Source organism: Caloenas nicobarica, chromosome 23, assembly GCF_036013445.1.
Source record: "Caloenas nicobarica isolate bCalNic1 chromosome 23, bCalNic1.hap1, whole genome shotgun sequence".
NCBI classification, from domain to species: domain Eukaryota; kingdom Metazoa; phylum Chordata; class Aves; order Columbiformes; family Columbidae; genus Caloenas; species Caloenas nicobarica.
Genome location: NC_088267.1, coordinates 6,584,639 through 6,596,013, shown reverse-complemented (window position 1 = coordinate 6,596,013; position 11,375 = coordinate 6,584,639). Strand labels below are relative to the sequence as shown.

General features: G+C 45.6%; 1 protein-coding gene across 1 annotated transcript in view; it reads left to right on the top strand.

Moving 5' to 3' along the window:
* The first annotated feature begins 450 nt into the window (after positions 1-450).
* The window catches only part of YTHDF2 (YTH N6-methyladenosine RNA binding protein F2), a 126,436-nt gene continuing 115,511 nt past the window's right edge, over positions 451-11,375 (top strand). The window contains exon 1 of the mRNA XM_065650548.1: positions 451-455. The gene's annotated coding sequence lies outside the window, so the exon portion shown is untranslated. The remainder of the gene's footprint in view (positions 456-11,375) is intronic.

Sequence of the window (11,375 nt, the reverse complement as noted above, 5' to 3'; positions counted from 1 at the left end):
GCTCAAAAAATAAATAGTGAGTCAAGGTAACCTCACTCTGATTCTCATTCCCTCCATAGACCATGTAGGAGAGCACTTTTGGAGTTAAAATAACTGCAAAGGTACAAGCACTACCCTTCGCAGTTTCCCTCAGCAGGAGCCTGGGGGCTTTTCTTGACATGAAGGGTTGCTCTGGGGGACAACGGTGTTGATGTCAGTGATTTCCTCAGCAAATAAAATAACAAAACCATCGCTGGCACTGAAAAAGCAGTGAAGGAGAGGCCTTTTGAGGCATGTTCCTATAGTTTTGTTATTTCAAATGGTTGCAATACGTATTGCATCGGCTGTAATTCAGCAGTCGGTGTGCGGTGGAGGAAAGTTGTGGAAAGGCAGACGGCGAGTAGCCTTCACTCAGCCTGCGGCCGGTGTTTGTGGCACCTGAACACCCAGCAGAGATGCATCACCTCCTCCTGGAGTACTTTGTATAGCTGCCGTTGAGCTGTTGGCATTTACGTTACAGATTCTTAGGGCATCTATGCATTGAAGAGCATTTACACGCAGTGATGGATGGAGACACGATGTGATTAATACACAGTCTGCCTACAAGGGAGCCCGGAGGGTGACTCTGTAAGACTACAAATGTGTTTTCTTGGCATAGTGAGGTAAAACAGAAGAGGATCATATGAAATTAAGAAGTGGAAAGAGAGAATAACTGCAGTTCTAGAGACTGCAGGATCCTTGAGTGCTTCAACGCAGCACAGCGCAGGGAGCTGTTATCAGCCAACTGATGGGTTTTCTTTGGACCTGGCTGGAGACAGACCTGCCACGCAAACCTGGGTGAAATTCTGTTTTGGTTATTCTGGGGATGACATCCAAGCTACCTTTCCTTCATCTGATACGCAGGGCTCTGTGAAAACCAAGCTTATTTGCAAAACTGAGGTCATAGAATCCTAGAACGTCCTGAGCTGGAAGGAACCCACAAGGATCATCAAGTCCAACTGGGAAAGTTTATGATTCTATGATTCTATGATACGCCCAAGCAGATGGCATCTTTAACCTTCCAAGGCTACTTTCCTCCACCGGGATAAGATGGAGATATTAACTCTCCTCCTTGCAAGGAAATACTCCTGACATGTTCAAGAAAGCAACCCAGGCAGCCAAAAAAGGAGCGATGGAGAAACCCCCTTTGCCGGTGAAGGAGTCAGAGGCAGATTCCAGGGAGGAGCGGACAGCCAAAGGTCATTCCCAGTAGGAAAAGATGAAGATAAGCAAAATCTGGTTGGTACTTACCCTCTGGGCCTCATGTCCTTCTGCCCACTCTGGGTCACAAATCATGGTCCAAGTCTGGCAAGAAAAACTAATTCATGGTGAAACATGATTCGAGGTCACAGGGCTCTGAGAAAGGCCCTGTACAATGAGGCTGTCTGGACAGCAGGACTAGAAATCTTCTGTCCAAAGAATCTCTTGCGCTGAAAGCTAGTGAACAACTCCGTACTAACTATGGGTCCTCAATCACGCTTGGTTCTTCCTTTGACCATGTCTGTTCAGGAGAGAGCCAATAAAGCTGAGATAACAGGACATTTGCTGACTTTGCTGCCAAGCGGCAATAAATCATCGCCATTTTTTTCTAGTCTTGAAGTCTGTGAATTACAGAGACCTTGATTAGAGTTAGCTCTTCGGGCTCAGTCTCTCAAAGTGGGTTTGTTGAGAAATGCGCGATTGATTTTCCATGTCCTGCTGCGCTGTAGGAGGGGAAGAGTGAGGCATTGGCTGAAGGCTGGGAAATGCTGGAAGGGTGATTATGACAAGGCGGGCCTGGCAAGACACCTCAGGCTGTTCTAAAGACAAACTATCTAACTATCACCTAGTCATAATGCATTATCTTCTTCCGGTCTGGCAGAAGAACAAGTACTTATACTGTGCAAAATGAGCAGCCAGCATCACAGAGAGTGCATTAGGAGCATATACTGAAGGTTTTTAATTCATCTGACAGCATTTCCAACACAGGCTCTTACCTTTTCTTATGGAGCCAAGGCTTCTGGCTGAAACACTGTGCTCTTTTCTCTCCTTAACATCCATCTTGTCGGCAATCTGTAAGCAAACAGGATTCAATAAACTTATATCTGATTCTTCAACACATACAGGGGTGGCCTAGTCTCTTCCTCCCACAGGAAATGAAAGAGAACATTTTGAGACAGGAAGATGAGGGCCAGAGCATGACCAAGATCGAAGACAAGATGAAACCACGAATGCCCTGGGCAGCAGTGCCAGTGGGAGAACAACGTTGTGCAGCAGTTAAGAAACAGCAGCCACTGTTCGGTTCCTCCTGTACTTCAAAAGAGCCATCACAGCCCTGAGAATAACGGCACTCCAAAAAGGGAGAGAGCAGCACCTGGATCAGGGTTCTTCTTTAGGGTACGCCAGATGGGTAAGCAGAGAAAGGCTGAGCTACCTCACCTGATGCACAAAAATAACGCAAAGCTCATGGGTTTCAGCTCAAAACTCATGTGTTTGTAACTCAAATAGATTTCAACTAGAACTCAAACGCGTCCTGCCACAAGATCAGTGAATGTCCAGAACCGCCTCGCCACAGGGAGTAAACAGTGCAACGGGATCAAGGACCTGACACTCAGGAGGATGTGACACTGTCACGTGTGAGCTCTGGGACTGGATGGTTGATCCTGGAGATCCCTTTTAACTCCATTTCTTTGCATGAGAAGTGTGACAGACCAGATTTGAAAACAAAAAAGACCAAAAGATCCATCCTAATAACACTACTGCTCTGGAATTTTCTTTTAGGTCATATTTCCTCTGTACTGCCCAAGATACCACCCCCAGTTCAGTGAATAACACTTAAAAAAGTGCCTGGATGGATGGGCAGAATCCATCAGTTGCAATGACTAGAAGTGGGCTCTGCTGGGTTAGCTGAATTTTCCATGCAGTTAGAATCTGGTGGTAGATAGCACGGTCTTTTGTTTTGGTTTTAGTTTGAGAATAAAGAAATAGCACCCTGGGATAGAGTTGATGTTTTCTTCCTGTACATTTCCAATATTTGGGATTTGGTACAAAAAGAACGTACTATCTCACTGATATCTTGGTTGTTGCCAAGGAGACAAAGGACTTTTTCCACTGGGATATTCAGATTATTATTCATTCTTCTTTTATTATTATTCTGTTAAGTCTCTCTCCATTTCAACCCACTAGTCATTCCTCCTTTTCCCTTCCTTCACCCCAGGGAAAGGCGAGAGAGAGCAGCTGTTTAATGTTTAGCCACCACCCCAGGCGAACAGTAATAGTGCAACAATTTCATATATTCCAATTCTGTTAAAATATTTGAGAAAACTGATAGGCAGTTATTCCAGTAGCCCTACTAAAGCCTTGATTTCTTTTACTATAGTTCTAGTATATTTAAGTATTATCCTTTACCCTACATCTCTAGGTTGGTGCAAATAATTTAACAGCTGGGAAAAAAAACCTGATTTGTCCTACCTGTGCACTCAGTGCCCAATGTTAACCCATGTCCCATGATAGGCAGCTTTAGTTACCTGTAGGACCTGCAGATTAAGAAATGATCCAAAACTACTTGTCAAGTTTTTGGGGGTTAGTTTTTTAGTTTTGGGTTTTTTTGGTGGCAGTGCAAGGGAAGCAAGAGCACAAAACTCTAGAGTACTGATGACTATGGGAAGCATCGGGAACTGCCTGGAGGAAAGAAAGTTCATTTGTTGACATTCAAAATACTAGAGACTTCTACTTTACCTGGAGAAAACTCACTTAGGTGTCTAAATCCAGATATTATTTCAATCTAGTTTATTTAGAATATGATTTCCCACACATTTGAAAAAAGCAACCCGAAAAAAAGAAATGGTGATTCGCCGTGGTTTATCCTCTTGACATGGACACCTCCCATTTGAGCTAACAGGTTTTGGCAACAGCAGTTTTCTGTGTCCATTTTCAACATCCGAGATAGGCGCTTCACCAGATTTCATGGTTCTTGGTTGCCTGCTTGCCTGTAGGTTTTGGAGAAGAAGCTCCTCAGAGTCACCACTTAGCATGATACAAAACTTTTCCTAACTGAACTTCCTGGCTCTTCACCAAGGTGTGGGATGCCAGAGCTCTTCCAGGAAAAAGATTCAGAGAATTTACTGCCAAAAAAAAATATTCTGTGTTGCTGGAAGTTGCGGTGGAACATATTCAGGCTATAGCGAACAACTTGGAGTAAACAGGATTGTGCAAGGCATATAGAGAACAGAACATTTGAGAAAAGGATCAGTGTGTAGGATTACATGAGGTATATCCATCTTTAAAGTGAGAGAAGAAAAAATAAAGTTGCTAGTGCAGGTAACTTGACTTTTCCAGCAATATTATGTTGACAGCTCAGATTTGGAAGTTGAGTTTGGAAGTTTTAGTAGGGATGAGAAAGGCCCTACACAACTTGCTGTTCATGGCTTTTAGTCTTCCTTGCTACCTATGAATGGAAGAGTTAGGCCAACATGTCAAACTCAGATACTCACAGTAAAGACTCAAAGTAACTACATGTAAGTACCTAGACACAGAACTGGATTTCCAACAGTATTAGAATCCAAAATTACAGACCATCCCCAGAAAATGAGCTTGCTAGGTCCTACTAATAACGAAGAATCATAGAATCATTTTGGTTGGAAGAGACTCTCAAGATCATTGAGTCCAACCGTTAACGTGACACTGCCTCTAAACCATGTCCCCAAGAACCTCATCTACACATCTTTTAAACTCTTTAAACCCTTTTAAACCTTATAATTTTTAATTAGTTACAAATACTTCAAAAGCAAACACTTATTTTTGGGTCACCGGGAATATTTTTTGGACTGTCTGAAGAACCTGTTTCACTATTCCACATTTTTATCATGATTTTAGATTAATTTCTTTGGTGACTTTCTGCCAACCCAGAGCTTCCAGATTTGCCAAAGGAAGTATAAACAGACTAAAGGATAAATCTGTTACGCTCTAATTTCAACACAGTGATCTAAATTTGTGGTTTAAAATAATTTGAAACACCAAGAAGTATTCCCAACATAGTGTGTGTTCCTACATTGTTTCTCCTGGCAGCAGAGACTTCCGAAGGAACATCGTCCTCCTTTAGACTTTCAGTACCTCTTTTTGCTTGTTTAGGGAGTTCCAATGAACCCAGTCAGCTTTTAGAGCTGCACTGATGAAAAACATTTCAAGAAACGAAAGGAAAACTGGACTCTTCAAATGGAGCCAAACACTCTTACTGACTGCAAGGCTCATTCATTAAATACTAAAAACAGTGCTGTGAGTACAAAGAGTCCAAAACACTTTGCACAGGTGGGCGAGTCTCACGATGTGCTGTGAAGAGAGTTAATTCCTTGTTCTCCCTGCTGAGAAAACAGAGAGGCATTTGGAGCCAAATCCAGAGCATGCTGGTGCCACGAGACATCTTAGATGAGTCAAGGCTCTGTTCTGGTTCTCTGCCGTGGAGTTATCAGGAATATGGTCTGGGTGGCTCTGGAGATGACACATGTGGTGCCTTGTTCTTTCTTGCCCCATGTCCTTGGTTAAGACAACCAGAAGAGCTCCCTACTTTGGAGAGGTAACTATGAAAGTCCTCTAAATATGTCAGAAGACTGGACATCTCATCCACAAGGGGAAGTGTAGGGAGGAACAACCCCAGGCACCAGTACAGGTTGGGGTTGACCTGTGGGAAAGCAGCTCTGCAGAGAAGGACCTGGGAGTTCTGGAGACAACAGGGTGACCACGAGTCACCAATGTGCCCATGTGGCCAAGAGGCCAACGGTACCTGGGGTGTGTGAGGAAGAGTGTGAGCAGCAGGTCAGGGAGGTGAATCCTCCCCCTCTGCTCTGCCCTGGGGAGGCCACATCTGCAGTTGTGGGTCCAGTGCTGGGCTCCCCAGTTTAAGAAGGACAAGGAATGACTGGCGAGAGTCCAGGGAGGGACACAAAGATGCTGAGGGGTGTGGAGCATCTTTGTGATGAGGAGAGACTGAGAGAGCTGGGGCTGTTCTGGAGAAGAGAAGCTGAGAGGGATCTGACCAATGGGATCAGTATCTCAGGGTGGGTGTCAGAGGATGGAGCAGACTCTGTTCAGTGGGGCCCAACGCCAGGGTGAGGGGCAGCGGGCACAGACTGAAACACAGGAGGCTCCATCTGAACATGAGGAGAAACTTCTTTGCTGGGAGGTGCCGGAGCCTGGACCAGGCTGCCCAGAGCGGCTGTGGAGTCTCCTTCTCTGAGACATTCAAACCCGCCTGGACTGACCTGTGCGATCTGCTCTGGTGACCCTGCGTGAGCAGCGCTGGGCTGGGGATCTACACAGGTGCCTTCAACCCAACCAGTCCGGGATTCTGTGATTCTGTGAAGTGTTGACAGTGCAGCTGTGAGTCCTTTGGTCCCACCATGTCCTGTCCAGTACAGGTCCTGGAAGATACTTGAGGCTGTCAGCAGAGGAGTCGGTGACCAAGGGTTGTTCCTGCTGTAACAGTCATGAAAACAATGTTGACACACTGTGGTAGGATCCATCTTCCTCTGGACATGGGTGGTGGATGGTCCTGTTGTAGCCAGCAGCCCCAGCCCTCAGAAGAAGCAGGTAGCAGACAGTGCTACCCCATCTCCTGTGGTCTCCATTCATGCAGAAACCCCCAGCAGCTCCATTTCATCTCTCAGTAACTTCAGAAGAAAACCAAAAATAGAGGCATCTCTCTTTGCTCCTCATACCAGGTCCCATCTGGTATGAGATGTCAGGCCGTCTGCTGACGTCTGCATTTGACAGAGCGCGCATTTCGGGGAAACTAACCTTTGTCTGAACCTGACACATCCACTATTTGATTTTAGGGTTAATATCCTCTTTCTTGTCTTCACTAATATTCTTGTCAAAGAACAAAATTAATAATGAAGCTGGGAAATATTAAGGTTCATAGAGGAAATGCGGAGTGGGTAAGGGGCTCACCACGGGGACTCAGTGACAGTGGAGGTGACAGGCTGGAGGTACCTGCCCAGCAGAGCTGTCCAGGGGTCAGCGTGGGGAACCATCTCATTCGTATGCTCCTCTGAAGCATCTCCCTTCGGTGCTCGCTCTTGGTTGCTCACTCTTCTGCTCCTGTTAGCACATACATTCTGCCCATCTGTTAACACCTTATCGTGCTGTCTCACTCCGTTGCGTCCTTTTCCAGCCCATACTCCTTTTACAACATAGAAAATGTGCTGCCTTCAGAGAATATTGAATGTCCCTCAACCCTGATCTCTTTTAAAGTCAAAGGGACCGCACTGTTCAAAACCAGCACTGATGAAGGGTTCTCCTTTCATCAGGGAGCCTTTGCAAACTCTCTCATCCACCCCAGTTTGGGCACTAGATGCCACTTGGGTAGGTGTCTTGCCTAGTGCCTTTTTAGTCTTGCACTGGGTACATCTCCACAAGCCTCATTTGTACGCAGAACTATCAAGGAGGTTCACAGAGCTGGATGAATGGTCTTCGCAGCCTCATCTTTGAGTGGTGAAGTTACGCATCTCACAGAGCTTCAACTCTGTCACCCAGAGTCTTAAAAAAACAAAGTGTGCATGAAAAATCACCTTACTCCAATTCAGGACATCTGATCCCTGCCAAATTACGCTGTGCTCCTTCCTGTGTCTTGTTTTTACTCTTGCACTTATCACCTGCCAGCATGGCAGAATGGGATGACTGATGCCATATATACCCCAATGACTTTGGATTTAATAAGGAACCATTCATACACCTGGATTTCCCATGCTCATAGCATTTGGATTTCATAATAGAATCCCAGAAAGACTTGGGATGACAGGGATTTCTGGAGGTCACCTTGCACAACCTTCTGCTCCAAGCAGGACCAACTTCAAAGCTAGAGCAGATCTGGCAGGATTTTCCCCAGTCAAGTTTTGGAAACCTCCAAGTATAGTCACTCTACCAGCTCTGGGCGCCTTCTCCAGTGGCTGATGGCCATAGTTGGTCATAGTTTCCAACATTGCCATCTGTGTGAGCTGCCTCTTGTTCTTTTGCTGCGAGCCTGTAAGATGAGTCTGGCTCCATCCTCATTATGACTTTCCCTTCTAGTAGTTGAAGACAGAAGTTTGATTGTCCCTAACACCTCCTCTTCACTGCACCCGTTTCCTTCGGCTTCTGCTTGTACATCATGCACCTCCGTTACTGATCATCTTACTGGCTCTTTGTTCGATTCTCCAGTTTGTCAGATCTCCCTTGTCCTGGGTAGCCCTAAGGTGGGCACGATGCTGAGATGTGTCTCAGAGTCAAGGGGATGAACCACTTCCCTAGACGTCTGGCTGTTTTCTTGCTAATACAACTGGCCATCTTCACCACACGGATGCACTTCTGACTCCCGTTGAACTAGTTGTTCACCAGGTCTTTTTAGGGAGTTGCTCCCCAAGCAGTTCTCCCTCACCTGTCCCGGTTGCATGGGGTTATTCCATCCCAGAGACAGGAGCAGGCGTTTGCCTGAGTTAAACTTCATAAGATCCCTGTTGACTCATTCCTACAGATTATTGGGATGTCTCTCCATATTAACACAGGAGTTGATACTAGAAAGCATCAAGGCTGCTTTAACAAACCCAGCTCGTGCCCAAGTGATGACACAGGTGGTTGTCATCTCTAAAAACAGTGGAGTCAGTTGTTTGCTGTGATGAACAAGGTCACATCCCTTGGCTACAAGAATCAACGCAAATGCACAAACTCAGCAGGGCTTGCTGCAGAGAGGATTTGTTTCTTGGCTGTGTTTTAACAACATGTGACAGTGAAGGATGGGATATTGACAATATATTTCTGACCAGGCTCTCCCAGGCTGACAGCAGATGAAGCAGAGACGGTCTGCCCTTGAGGCATGTCTGGGATCATTCCTTATTTGCTACTGGAAAATTATCAGTGTCCAAGAGGACACAGTTTTCAGCAAAAACTCAGAATGGACAAGAGGCCCAAAGACTTGCTGTAGGTAGGAAGGCACTTGCTGGATCAGAACAAAGCCCCATCTCCCCAGGATACTGACCAGTGGAGACACCACAGTCAGGAAGGTGGGTCTCCCAAAATGAGGTCTCTGTCCTTTGCTGCTGTCAAGTCACTTTTCCCCATTTCAGAGAGGATTTGTAAGCCAAAAGTAAAACCACCAGCAACTCAGTGCGCGACCCCTGCAACCTGGTCGTGTGGTGCCACGTCATAGTTAAAAAGTGTGGGGTTTTAATGGCATCTGGCCGGTCTGGGGGAAACTCAAATGTCCTGTTGCTATGTTATAAATAGTGATAAAACCACGTCTTGCTGTATAAATCTCTCTTCTAATATCTTTAAATACTCCATGACCATTAATGAAATGCAGAGCAGAAAAATTAAATTTGTCCTCTACTCTGTTTCTAAAAAAGACCTGGAAAGATTACAAAAATCAATACTTTTTCTGCTGCTTCTTTCATTAGAAATTCTGGCCCTGTGTACACAGATTTTCTTGGAAGATGCTGCAGTCAATTGGAGAGCTGGTTAGACTGCAATGATAGAGATTTCATGCAAATCATTCACGAAAACACTCTCTCCGGCTATTTTTTTTCTAAAAGTTTCAAGTATAATGAATTGAACCTTGTTTTCAAATAAGAAAAATATTATTCAGTATTGTGCTATTTCTGCTTCATCCTTGCTGCTTCTATCTGTTGGTGCCGAAAAATCTATATCTAATTTTGTACATCCTTTGACTTCCCTGAGCAATCAGAGGGACCAAGGGAAAAAAGCCCAGATATTTTGCAAAAAAGGTCAAAAGGGCAGATTTTAAGCCTTTCTTTCTTAAAGCACCGCAGTTACTGCCCAGAGACCTTGCTTTGCCCATTCAAATATGATTTAAGGGGAACCGCAGCACCTAAATCTAGGAAAACCACCCAGAAATTTTCCCTGCACTGGTTACATCCGAGAGAGGAGCCACTTTTCCGCAGTGGGAGCCACTTGTTCAGGCCCAAATATTCCCACCTCGGGGAAAGAACCAAAGGACTTAAAACCACGTTTTGTCAGACTAGCTGTATTCTGTTCTGGGTTTTATTGTCCGGGTGGGTGATGTGAAGTGTCTGTGCTTCCACATCAGACTCCATATTTCAATAGGCCTCGAGATGTGTGGTGTCAGCCTCAGACTTTTCTTTTCATCCAGTTTCCCTGCCCCAGACCACCATCACTTGGCCTCCCTACTCCTGCGTTCCCCATCCTTTCATTTCCCTGGCAGGATCCTTTGGGGGATTTTTCGGTCCAAGTGCCAACCCAGTCACCGCACCTCGGGAACATTCTGAATCTCCTTCAGCTGCCCAGGGGCCGTGTCACGTAGTTCCAGTGACCCACCCAACATGACTGTGCAACTGATTCTGCACAGTTTGGTCTCCAAACAGCCCTTCAGAAGCACCTGCTAGAATTGAACCATGTGTGTCATGAGAATACCCATTGACCTTTGCTAAAGGCATGCATAATACACCAAAGTGGTTTTGGTAACAGCAAGGTCAGCATGTGGCAGAAGCCAAGCAAATCCCTGCTTGCAGGGCCTTTACCTAGACTTAGAAAATTAACCAGATTCTTCCTTCTGTTTGTCATGGTTTAACCCGAGCTGGCAATACAACCACATAGCCGCTCACTCACCCCCTTCCCCGCCCCCCTGGTAGGGGAGAGAGTCAAAAGCGAAGGGAGAAACTTGGATTGAGATCAACACGGTTTAATAAAATAACAAAATACTAATACACTACTAGTAAATATATATATAAAATAGAAATAAAAGATACTCAAGGCAATTCCTCACGGACACGCTGAGCAGCCAGTCCCAGGAAATGGCACCTGGTCCCACAGCCCATCCCAGAGAGACAAAAGAGAGAAAAAGGCTGAAAGGCTCAGAGACCTCTGAAAAATGGTAAAAAGCCAAACTAAATGTCCCCCAGCTTCAACAAAAAGAGCAAAGAGAAGAAAGAGCCAACCAGAAGGCTGTGGCTCCTTAAATAATTAGCATGACGCTAATGGGCTGGAACACTCTCACTGGTCAGTCCGGGTGTCCGTCCAGCTCTGTCCGTCCATCCATCCCCTTCCTCGCTGCCTCACACCTGTGGGCAGAGCTCAGAGCGTCCTTGGCTCTCAGAGCAGAGCAATTCAAAACATTAACTCTGTGCTGGGCTGTTATCTCTTGTTCTCAAACTAAGTCCAAATAATGAGTGTGAGAGCTATGAAAAAGAAAGGTTTCTAACTGCATGAAGAAAATTAACCTGTTTTCAGTCAAACCAGCACACTGCTCCAGCAAACGTGCCGCCATCCCCACTAGCAGACGATAACATACATTGACATCTCAGCACACCGCGCTGGTCTCTAGCTAAAAGCAGCCCCACCCCATATACAGGGCTGACAGTCGACAACCATCA